The following is a 12,120-nucleotide window of genomic DNA, read 5'->3' as shown; positions in this document are numbered from 1 at the left end:
AAGTTTGATCATTTAGTTATTAGTCCCCTCCCACATGTCAAACACTTATTTAGGAGGCGGGATTATTAAGGGGATACGGTAACCTAGTTTAAAAAGTACCCTCTTGTAACCAACATCGGAGAAGGCTTGTTTGCAGAGGGATGTGGTTTATATAGCTCAAAAGTTACTATACTTGTGCCAAAATTTTAATGTAGGGTGTCAGCAAATATAATTCAAAGTTTACACTATCATCTATGGCACAGATATTTATGTCTCCCCTGTCATCTTTGTCTGGTGTTCAGGTCTTCAGCCAGCATGGAACAAAATGGGCGGAAGGGTCATTCAAAACATGTCAACACATCCGTCAGTGTTGCTGTGACCCGCATAACAAGAGACATGCCAAACAGGAGATGTATTAAAAAAATGGACATCATTGATGCAATTTCAATACTGTTTGAGTTGCTTTGTGTATCACCAAATTTGCTTGCATAGACACTCTGGTTTTCCTCAAAGCCAGTGGAAATTCATTAGTAAAGATTGAAAAAAGTAATGGGCCTAGACAGCTGCCTTGGGGAATTCCTCATTCTACCTGGATTATGTTGGAGAGGCTCCCATTAAAGAACCCCCTCTGTGTTCTGCTAGACAGGTAACTCTTTATCCAGAATATAGCAGGGTGTATAAAGTCATAACACATCAGTTTTGCCAGCAGCAGACTATGATCGATAATGACAAAAGCCGCACTGAAGTCTAACAAAACAGCCCCCACAATCTTTTTATCATCAATTTCTCTCAGCCAAACATCAGTCATTTGTGTAAGTGCTGTGCTTGTAGAATGTCCTTCTCTATAAGCATGCTGAAAGTTTGTCAATTTGTGTACTGTAAAATAGCATTGTATCTGGTCAAACACAATTTTTTCCAAAAGTTTACTAAGGGTTAGTAACAGACTGATTGGTTGTCTATTTGAGCCAGTAAAGGGGGCTTTACTATTCTTAGGTAGCGGAATGACTTTTGCATCCCTTCAAGCCCGGGGGCACACACATTCTAGAGACTTAAATTGAAAATATGACAAATAGGAGTGGCAATATCATTCGCTATTATCCTCAGTAATTTTCCATCCAAGTTGTCAGACCCTGGTGGCTTGTCATTGTTGATAGACAACAACAAAAAAATGCACCTCTTCCACAACTTTATGGAATTTAAAATTAGAATGCTTGTCTTTCATAATTTGGTCAAATATACTTGGATGTGTAATGTCAGCATTTGTTGCTGGCATGTCATGCCTAAATTTGCTAATCTTGCCGATTTAAAAAAATCATTAAAGTAGTTGGAAATATCAGTTGGTTTTCTGATTAATGAGCCATCTGATTCAATGAATGATGGAGCTGAGTTTGCCTTTTTTACCAGAATTTCATTTAAGGTGTTCCAAAGCTTAGTAATTTAATGGGTGCATGCTTGTTAGCAACTAAAATGAGCAATTTCATAAATGTGTCAAGTGCAGTGTCTGTTTTCTCCTTATTACATACCACTGACCAACATATAGTCTTTACATCAATAACATAGGAATCACTACAAAACTTTTTATATGACACTATATTATACATTATATTAGGCCCAGCCTTTGGAACTTTGGTTTTCCTAGATATGGCTACTATATTGTGATTACTACATCCGATGGATCTGGATACTGCCTTCAAGCTCATTTCTGCAGCATTAGTAAAGATGTGATCAATACTGATTGATGAGTTCATTCCTGTGCTGTTTGTAGCTACCCTGGTAGGTTGACTGATTACAGTTTGAAGCATTTTCTTGAGTCGGCAGCATAAAGGCGTGTCCCTTACATATGTTAGATGTAGTTTTTCTTTGTCGAAGCGAATGAGCTGGTATTGAGGCAAAAGAGTTGGGGCTGCCTTGGCAGGCGGACTAGTCAAATTGTTCTTTGTTATGTGTTTATATGTTTGTCTTATTTTGTCACCCCTTCTCCAGAGACCTTCAGGGCTGGCTGCCTTTTGGAGGGCCTATTTTGGTTATAGAGTAGCAGTCTTATGAATTCACGTGTGTGCTTTTGTATTCCAATTATCACAAAGTGTGTTATTATCTTTCAGAGTGTTTAATCTCCAGTGTGCCATTTTACAACAAGTGTGAATATACTTTATAAAAATCTACATAATGTTCTCCTAGAAGAGTTTTACATGCAAGGCTTGAGTCTTGGAAACTTGGTGTTATTTCTTGCCCTGCTGCTAATTCATTGTGTGTGCCCTCTAAGCTGTAGTTCCAGACAGTTAGTCTGTTCAAATTGTGGTGACCTGTCTTATGAATTGTATGTATTGCCTCTTATCTGTAATAAATCTTTCCACTTTGGTTAACTCTGTCGATTTTTTGACATACCTGTGTATAACATGTCCCAAGAACATCCTCTCTTAACAAAAAGGTGGCATAGCACAGTTTACATAAAGTTAACACAATACCATAAAGTAACAAAAATCACCTCACACACAACTCTCTCACATAAAACAGATGCACAAACAAAAACACTCACAGCACTCCATTGCATAGAAAAACAAGTATGAACACACATTAAAGCCACAAAAACCATAAAAGTTTGTCATTATTTATATGATCAGAGTGGGCCACCAATAAAACAAACAATGGACCATGTGTTTGCTCTTACCGTCTCTGGAGATGGTTTGACTGAGCTGGTCGAGGGAAGCGCTGCCACTCATGGAGGGAGACAAAGAGCAGAGAGAGGAGGAGGTGCTGATGGATGGAGAACTGCGGCTGCTGGGGAGGGTTCTTCTCCCGCCTCCTATCCTCTGCTGTTGTTCCTCACGGCACCGCCAAGACCGACCTGTCGGAGTCTTCTCCACCATGGCTTTGCAAGCACTGCCGCGTCGGCTAGTGCTACCGCTGACACTGTCGCTACTTTTGCTGCTAGCGCTTTTGCTGATGCTACAGCTAGGGCAACTGCTGTAGCTACCATTAGCGCTTCCAGCACTGTCGCTAGTAGCACTGCTGTTACTTTTAATGCTAACAGTATTTTTCCTGCTGATGCCCGGCTGGTCAACTCCACTGGTCACAGCCACCCTAGCTGGCCCAGGTTCCTGGAAGGAAGAGTGAGAGAGAGAAAGAAATAAAGAGGTAAGAGAAGGAGAGAGAGAGATTGAAAGGCAGACAAAGATTGAGTCAGAGCGAGAGATAATGTGAGCCACTCAGAAACAGACAAATAAGAGGGAGAAAAGGACGAGGAATGATGAGGATGCAGAAGTACATTTCAATAAAATCTGTGGAGACTCCAACTGCTACCACTGGACCACCAATGTAAACTGTTTCCCATCTGCCTTGACCACATCCCTCGTCTCTTCCAATCACACACCTAATCCCCTATGTAGTCCAGTTAGCTCCTCCCCCTCATCTAGTTTAATGTCCCATGGAGCAGCACCACATCCCCTGTGTGCGTCCCAAATGGCAACGTATGGACCCAGGTCAAAATTATTTCACTATATAGGGAATGGGGTGCCGTTTGGGACACGGCTGCTCCTCCGCCTCTCAATCCCATCAGCCTGGGAGGGGAGTGTCCTTTAATCCTGATCAGATCGCTGCAGCTAATTCTGTTAATGTGGCCATCTGACTGGGCCTTTAATCACACTTGTACACACAGCCGGCTGACCAACAACGCTAACACACACACACACACACACACACACACACACACACGAGCAAGTGTAAATCACATACTGTATACACACACACAAGTCTGACTAAAGCTTAATTACACTAGAGCACAGGATGCCGTCAGACAGACGTTCTAGGAAGACGGAATGCCATTGGGAGATGTGCAAATCTTGAGAGCTGCAACCTCACCAAGTACACACACACACACACACACACACACACACACACACACACACACACACACACACACACACACACACACACACACACACACACACACACACAATAATCAATCAGTAGGGCCCATCTATCTGTGGCTGCACCATTTATAAAGCAGGGTGAAATCAATTGGCTCCAGCCTGCTGCCAGGAAAGTCCTGACTCTGCTACTGATGCAGTCATAAACAAACTCTTTAGTTCACTCCAAATGTTTTTCCAACCTTTTCAGACCTCAAGTAGTCTGTCAAGATGAGTCTACATCCCACAACATCCGGTGTGTAGTTTCAGCTATATACACAAGTTGTATTGTGTATATAGAATTCATCCCAGCATTGGACATGCTGTACTAGACATCATCTCACCATGTTGTTGACAAAGCTATAGAGGTAGAACAATGAGGAAAAGAAGGCGGGTTTACAGTATCTGTGGTTGTGTTATGATGAGTTGGAAGACAGGGTCTACCTGGGATGTGGGTGTGTCCACTTTCCTCTTCTTCTTCTGTGTAAGTTTGTGGGTCTTGGGGTATACAACGAGGGCCTCCTGCCACCTGCTTGAGAAAAACACATAGTTAGAACCCTACACACACAAACAACACGGTATCAATTTAAATATATACACACAAAAAACACACACAAAACAGACAGCACACACAACCAGCTGCATACAACAAGCCGGAATGTTGAGCATGGCTGATCTCCAACTGTTTGTTTCTGTGTATAGGCTAGTGCGTTTTCAGAGTCTAACAGTTAATTATATATATTGTATAACAATGTGTAGTCAAGTTTATAGAGGTCAGCTTCAGTAGCTAACCAGTGGATTAGTCAGCAGCCTTTGGCAGGAGAGTAGTGTTGACTACCTTGGATTAAACTCTTGAGATCTAGATTGCTGACATAAACGCATAGGCTGTGTTTACACAGGCAGCACAATTCTGATCTTTTAAATTATTGGCATAAAAGCTGATCTGATTGGTAAAAAAAAAACAATTAGTGAATAAAAAGATCAGAATTGGGCTGCCAGTGTAAATGCAGATGTAGACTGGAGAGGAAACAGTTAGACATTACTGTTTCATGTGTAATGCTCTCAAATGTATTATTGTATACTTGAGGTGCACTTGATTCATATTAAGCTTTATCGTGTGCAGGATGGGTGGAGTTTGCAATTCTGGGACTATTCCAATGGTTTGGATCACGTTTGGAACAAACCCTTCAGCAACAGCCAGTTCTGATGTAAATCAGTGGTAATGATAAAGAATTAAAAGGCCACTGAGGTCAAGAAGGCATTGCTATCCTTACAAAATGGCTGGCATCCAGACTGGAATAGCATTACGTATAGAACTAAATTAGCCCTAAAGAGGATTAAGGCTTTAAATGAACATTTCATTAGTGGTAAAGAGGTTCACATCACATCAAACAACTTTCAGTCATATGTAGAAGTTATTGTGAGAATTTTGTTTACTGTGAATTCCTTTTATGTGTTTGTTTTCTAAATAGATTATAGTCACTTAGAGTGATATGCCAGACATACTCCAGACAAGCTAACCTTAAGGTTTGAGTCACAGACTTTCAGACGCTGCCGTCAAATAGTCTTTAGATAGACATAGTTTCAATGACATCCAGACTGTCCTGCTGATCACAATAAGAAAGTATCGCTCCTACAGTTACAAAGTGTCCCATGCACATTTAACATTCTGAAATAAAAAGCATTATGTTGGACTATTATCATGACAAGACCTCTAAAGCTTGGAAACTAATTTAACTCATATCTACACAAATAGAGTCCAATTCCCTTTTCTAACCCTACAATATTCCCATGTCTACATCTAAATATTCAGATTTCTTACTTCTGTTTCCTGGACATTGCCTGGTCTCAGAAAAGTGGTTAGTCCAGAAGAGATGTCCACAATAATCCACACCAGCCACAATAGATCTCTATCTCAAATGAGGAATGACCAAGACCGAACAATCCTTAAATATCGGTAATGTCAAACAAAGAAATCCGAATTTAGATTACAAGAATTCACAAGTATGCCATTGAGTCAGTGTTTGGGATACAGAGCCACACACAAAAAGTCAGGTACTCAAGTAGACACACCAATCATGCTGCACACAGACACACACCTTGGTGCACACGCATACATGCACACACAAACACATTAACACCCCCACTTTAATCCTGTTCAGACAGAGTTGACACACTACATTACAGTCTTACTGGATTAAGCATAGATTCCTTCAGATTTACAGCCTAATGACACTTAAAGTACAAGGAAACAAGGATGAGAGAGGAACAGGGAGACAGTGAGTGAGTGATGAAGGACATGGGGAGCGAGAAAGAGAGATAGAGAGACTCAGGAAGAACAAGACAAGAGGGGGTTGGTTATATTTCCATTAAATATCTGTGTTAAAGGCTTTAACCCTTGCTAAACAGTAAAATCCAGAAAGCCCATCAGCATTGAACTTGAACTGAGGGGACCTGTATCTAGTCTAAGTCAGAGAGGCTTACTCACTGATGTGGCTAAAATTGGTAGAGCATAGCGCTTGCAACTCTTCAGTCAGGATAGTGGATTAGATTCCCGCTGGCGCCACACATGCGAAAATGTATACAAGCACTAATGTAAAGCGCTTGGTATAATGTGTCTGCTAAATTGTATATAGAATATTGACTGGGTAAATGAGGAGTGAGAGGCACAGGAGGAACATTACAATTAGGATCTAAATCAAAACCCTTTTCCCCAAAAGCCACCACACTTGGCCACAGTTTCAAAGGCTCATTTGGGTAGCTGCAGTTTAAGACTTATTACACTAGAGGGAGCCATCAGCAGTGTGTGTGTATTTTCCTCTAATCCAATGATTGTCTACTTGGTGTCAATACAGATAAGGTTATCTGTGGCGTAATACTGTGTCTGTGTTGTTTTTTTCACCCTGCTCTGCTCTCACCAGGACATCCAAGGCGTAGCGTAGAGAGAGAAGAGAGAAAAGAGAGGAGATGGATGGAGGAAGTGAGAACAGAGGGCAGATGAATTTCATATGCCCAAAAATAAGTGATTAACATTCACTAAAAAGTTATTTAATGTTATTTTATTCTCCCAATCTTTATTTTAAAATGGTGTTATTATTCCAGTGCCAAAAAAGGGAAATAAAAAATTAACTAAAGGAGCAGTGTGTGAGGTGGAAAGGTCATAAACTCAGCAAAAAAAAAAAAAGTCCTCTCACTGTCAACTGCATTTATTTTCAGCAAATTTAACATGTGTAAATATTGTATGAACATAACAACATTCAACAACTGAGACATAAACTGAACAAGTTCCACAGACATGTGACAAACAGAAATGTAATAATGTGTCCCTGAACAAAGGGGGGGGGGGGGGGGGGGTCAAAATCAAAAGTAACAGTCAGTATCTGGTGTGACCACCAGCTGCATTAAGTACTGCAGAGCATCTCCTCCTCATCGACAGCACCAGATTTGCCAGTTCTTGCTGTGAGATGTTACCCCACTCTTCCACAAAGGCACCTACAAGTTCCCGGACATTTCTGGGGGGAATGGCCCTAGCCCTCACCCTCCAATCCAACAGGTCTCAGACATACTCAATGGGATTGAGATATTGGCTCTTCGATGGCCATAGCAGAACACTGATATTCCTGTCGTGCAGGAAATCACGCACAGAACGAGCAGTATGGCTGGTGGCATTGTCATGCTGGAGGGTCATGTCAGGGTGAGTCTGCAGGAAGGGTACCACATGAGGGAGGAGGATGTCTTCCCTGTAACACACAGTGTTGAGATTGCCTGCAATGACAACAAGCTCAGTCCGATGATGCTGTGACACACCGCCCCAGACCATGACGGACCCTCCACCTCCAAATCGATCCCGCTCCAGAGTACAGCCCTCGGTGTAACGCTCATTCCTTCGACCATAAACGCGAATCCGACCATCACCCCTGGTGAGACAAAACCGCGACTTGTCGGTGAAGAGCACTTTTTGCCAGTCCTGTCTGGTCCAGCGACGATGGGTTTGTGACCATAGGCAACGTTGTTGCCGGTGATGTCTGGTGAGGTCCTACCAAGCACGACCCCACTCACATTGACGGGGATGTAGTGGAGCGGTTCGAAAACTTGTGTCCATATCACTAAGGATCTATCACGGTCCAAACACACCAACACAGTTGTGAAAAGGGCACAACAACGCATCTTCCCCCTCAGGAGGCTGAAAATATTTGGCTTGGGCCCTTAGATGCTCCAAACGTTCTACAGCTGCACTATTGAGAGCATCTTGACTGGCTGCATCACCGCTTGCTATGGCAACAGCTTGGCATCTGACCACAAGGCACTACAGAGGGTAGTTTGGACTTCCCAGTACATCACTGGGGCCAAGCTCCCTGCCATCCAGAGCCTCTATACCAGGCGGCGTCAGAGGAAGGTCCAAGAAATTATCAGACTCCAGCCACCCAAGTCATAGACTTCTCTCCGATATCGCACGGTAAGCAGTACCAATGCACCAAGTCTGAGACCAACAGGACCCTAAACAGCTTCTACCCCAAGCCATAAGACTAACTAATAGTTAGTTAACTAGACAACCACATAGCAATCCAGACAATCTGCATTGACCCTCTTTGCACTCACTTTTTTGACTCATCACATTCGCTACCACTACTGTTTACTATATGTCACTTTATTCCTAGCTGTAAGTGCAGTGCATTCGGAAAGTATTCAGACCCTTGACTTTTTCCAAATTTTGTTACGTTACAGCCTTATTCTAAAATGGATTAAATAGTTTTTCCCCCCTCATCAATCTACACACAATACCCCATAACGACAAAGCAAAAACTGTTTTTTAATATTCTTTTCAGGTCTCTCCAGAGATGCTCAATCGGGTTCAAGTCCAGGCTCTGGCTGGGCCACTCACCGAAGCCACTCCTGTGTTGTCTTGACTGTATGATTAGGGTTGTTGCCCTGTTGGAAGGTGAACCTTTGGCCCATTCTTGGGTCCTGAGCACTCTGGAGCAGGTTTTCATCAAGGGTCTCTCTGTCCTTCGCTCTGTTCATCTTTCCCTCGATCCTGGCTAGTCTCCCAGTCCCTGCCACTGAAAAACATCCCCACAACATGATGCTGCCACCACCGTGCATGGTGCCAGGTTTCCTCGAGACGTGACACTTGGCATTCAGGCCAAAGAGTTTAATCTTAGTTTCATCAGACCAGATAATCTTGTTTTTCATGTTCTGAGAGTCCTTTAGGTGCCTTTTGGCAAACTCCAAGTGGGGCTGTCATGTGCCTTTTAATGAGGAGTGGCTTCTGTCTGGCCACTGTACCATAAAGGCCTGATTGATGGAGTCCTGCAGAGATGGTTGTCCTTCTGGAAGGTTCTTCCATCTCCACAGATGAACTCTGGAGCTCTGTACTTCGACCTCGTGGCTTGGTTTTTGCTCTGACATACATTGTCAACTGTGGGACCTTATATAGACAGGTGTGTGCCTTTCCAAATCATGTCCAATCAATTGAATTTAACACAGGTGAACTCCAATCAAGCTGTAGAAACATATCAAGGATAACCAATGGAAACAGGATGCACCTGAGCTCAATTTCGAGTCTCATAGCAAAGGTTCTGAATAAATACGGTTATTCAGTTTTTTTTGCAAAAAATTCTAAAAACCTGTTTTTGCTTTGTCATTATGGGGTATTGTGTGTAGATTGTTAAGGGAAAAAAAGTAATTTAATCCATTTTACAATAAGGCTGTAACGTAACAAAATGTGGATAAAGGGAAGGGGTCTGAATACTTTCCAAATGCACTGTACATATCTACCTCAATTAACTTGTACCCCTGGTGCGGCAGGTAGCCTAGTGGTTAGAGCGTTGGGCCAGTAACCAAAAGGTTCCTAGATCAAATCTCTGAGCTGACAAGGTAAAAATCTGTCATTCTGCCCCTGAACAAGGCAGTTAACCCACTGTTCCTAGGCCGTCATTGTAAATAAGAATGTGTTCTTAACTGACTTAGCTAGTTAAATAAAGGCTCAATTTAAAAAAGAAAAACATCGGCGTGGTACCGGTACCCCTTGTATATAGTCAAGTCATCATTACTCATTGTGTATCTATTATTATGTGTTTCACTTTTCTATTATTTCTCTTTTCTTTCTCTCTGCATTGTTGAGAAGGGCCCGTAAGTGACCTATAGTTTACGAAGTATGTGACGAATAAAATGTTATAAGTAATAAACAACAAAATGGTATACCACTAAATCAATAAATATGCATCTGAATGTGTCACACCCTGATCGGTTTCACCTGTCTTTGTGCTTGTTTCCACCCCGCTCCAGGTGTCACCTATCTTCCCCATTATCCCCTGTGTCTTTATACCTGTGTTCTCTGTTTGTCTGCCAGTTCATCTTGTCTTGTCAGGTCTTAACAGCGTGCTTTCCCATCTTCCTGCTTTCTCAAGTTTCTGTTTCCTAGTTTCCCTGGATCTGACCATTCTGCCAGCCTTGGTCGCGAGCCTGCCTGCCGTTCTGTACTTGCCTGACTCTGACCCGATTACGAACTTCTGCCTGCCCTGACCCCGAGCCTGCCTGCTGTTCTGTACCTTATTGACTCTGCCCTAGATTACGGACCTTTGCCTGCCCTTGACCTGTCTTGTGCCTGCCCCATGTTTGGGTCAATAAACATCTGTGATTCTAGCTGTCTGCATCTGGGTCTTATCCTGAGTTATGATAGAATGTCTTTAGAAATGGAGAGTGTCAATTGCATAATTTGAGAGCTCTTGCCAAGAAGGATGTCTGGGGTTTGTTTTGTAGCTCTCCAAAACCCTTCTCCATATGCAAGGTTTTCAGCGGTTACATTCGCTCACATATGGCTCCATGTGAACCAAAATCTGACGCTGTGTTTTAATGTTTAGAAAAGTAAATAATCGGGGCCTCCCGGGTGGCGCAGTGGTCTAAGGCTGAGCCACCAGAGATTCTGGGTTCGAGCAGGCTCTGCCGCATCCGGCCGCGACCGGGAGGCCCATGGGGCGGCGCACATTTGGCGCACAATTGGCCCAGCGTCGTCCGGGTTAGGGAGGGTTTGGCCGGCAGGGATATCCTTGTCTCATTGCGCACTAGCAACTCCTGTGGCGGGCCGGGCGCAGTGCACGCTGACCAGGTTGCTAGGTGTACAGTGTTTCCTCCGAACACATTGGTGCGGCTGGCTTCCAGGTTGGATGTGCGTTGTGTCAAGAAGCAGTGCAGCTTGGTTGGGTTGTGTTTCGGAGTGCGCATAGCTCTCGACCTTCGCCTCTCCCGAGTCTGTACGAGAGTTGCAGCGATGAGACAAGACAGTAGACACTACCAATTGGATACCACGAAATTGGGGAGAAAAAGGGAAGAAAAAAAATCAATAATCATCGCTTTCAAACTGGTTTCCGAAACATATGCCCCTTATCTTTCAAATAAAAAATATACACTTATTGTTGCTCTTGATCATTACTCTCAGTTCCATTACATTACACAAGTGGCATTGGACGAAAGGCATCTTCTGTACGGGGGAGTTTTGTTAAAAGCCCTGGCGCTTGGTCTGAACATTAACACGCATGGCTTGAGGTACGGTTTTGGAAGTAAAAGGACATTATCTTCAAAAAACAAAAGGTTAAATTGAAGGTTATGGTTAGTGTTCCCACATGGCCATATCTCCATGTTACTGCGCGTGTTAACGGAAGACAGAGGGACCACCTGTGTTTATTAGCTATCTAGCATGCTCTGAACGTCTGTGTGTAATGGAAGAAGGCTGACAGAAACGTGTTGTAACTGAAAAATACTGTCGGCTGAAACTGTGATAAAGCCAGTTAAAACAGTAAGTGTATATTTTGCATTTGTGAAATTGTTTTGATGTGATAGGAAAGTAAATGGCTTTTTGTAGGTAGCCTTGTGGTTAGAGCATTGGGCCAGTAACCGAAAGATTGCTGATCGAATCCCCGAGCTGATGAGGTAAAATCTGTTGAGCTGAGGAGGTAAAAATCTGTCGTTCTGCTCCTGAACAAGGCTGTTAACCCATGTCTATGTGGCTGCCTATCAAATGGATGATAGACTTTTTGTGGTGTCAGGGCATGTAGCCTATAGCTTTGCTTTAGCTAATGGATACATGTTCATTGGTAGGCCTATTTGGTTGTCATTTTCTCATGTTAAGCCTAACATTTCAGGCAGCTATACATGGTCTCACAATGCTGACATGTAGACTGCTGGTTGGCGGCAATGTAATTAATAGGGCTAGGCGTTCCGCTAGCGGGACAACTTC

Source organism: Salvelinus namaycush, chromosome 3 (assembly GCF_016432855.1).
Source record: "Salvelinus namaycush isolate Seneca chromosome 3, SaNama_1.0, whole genome shotgun sequence".
In the NCBI taxonomy this organism is placed as follows: domain Eukaryota; kingdom Metazoa; phylum Chordata; class Actinopteri; order Salmoniformes; family Salmonidae; genus Salvelinus; species Salvelinus namaycush.
Note: the sequence above shows the minus strand (reverse complement) of the source record.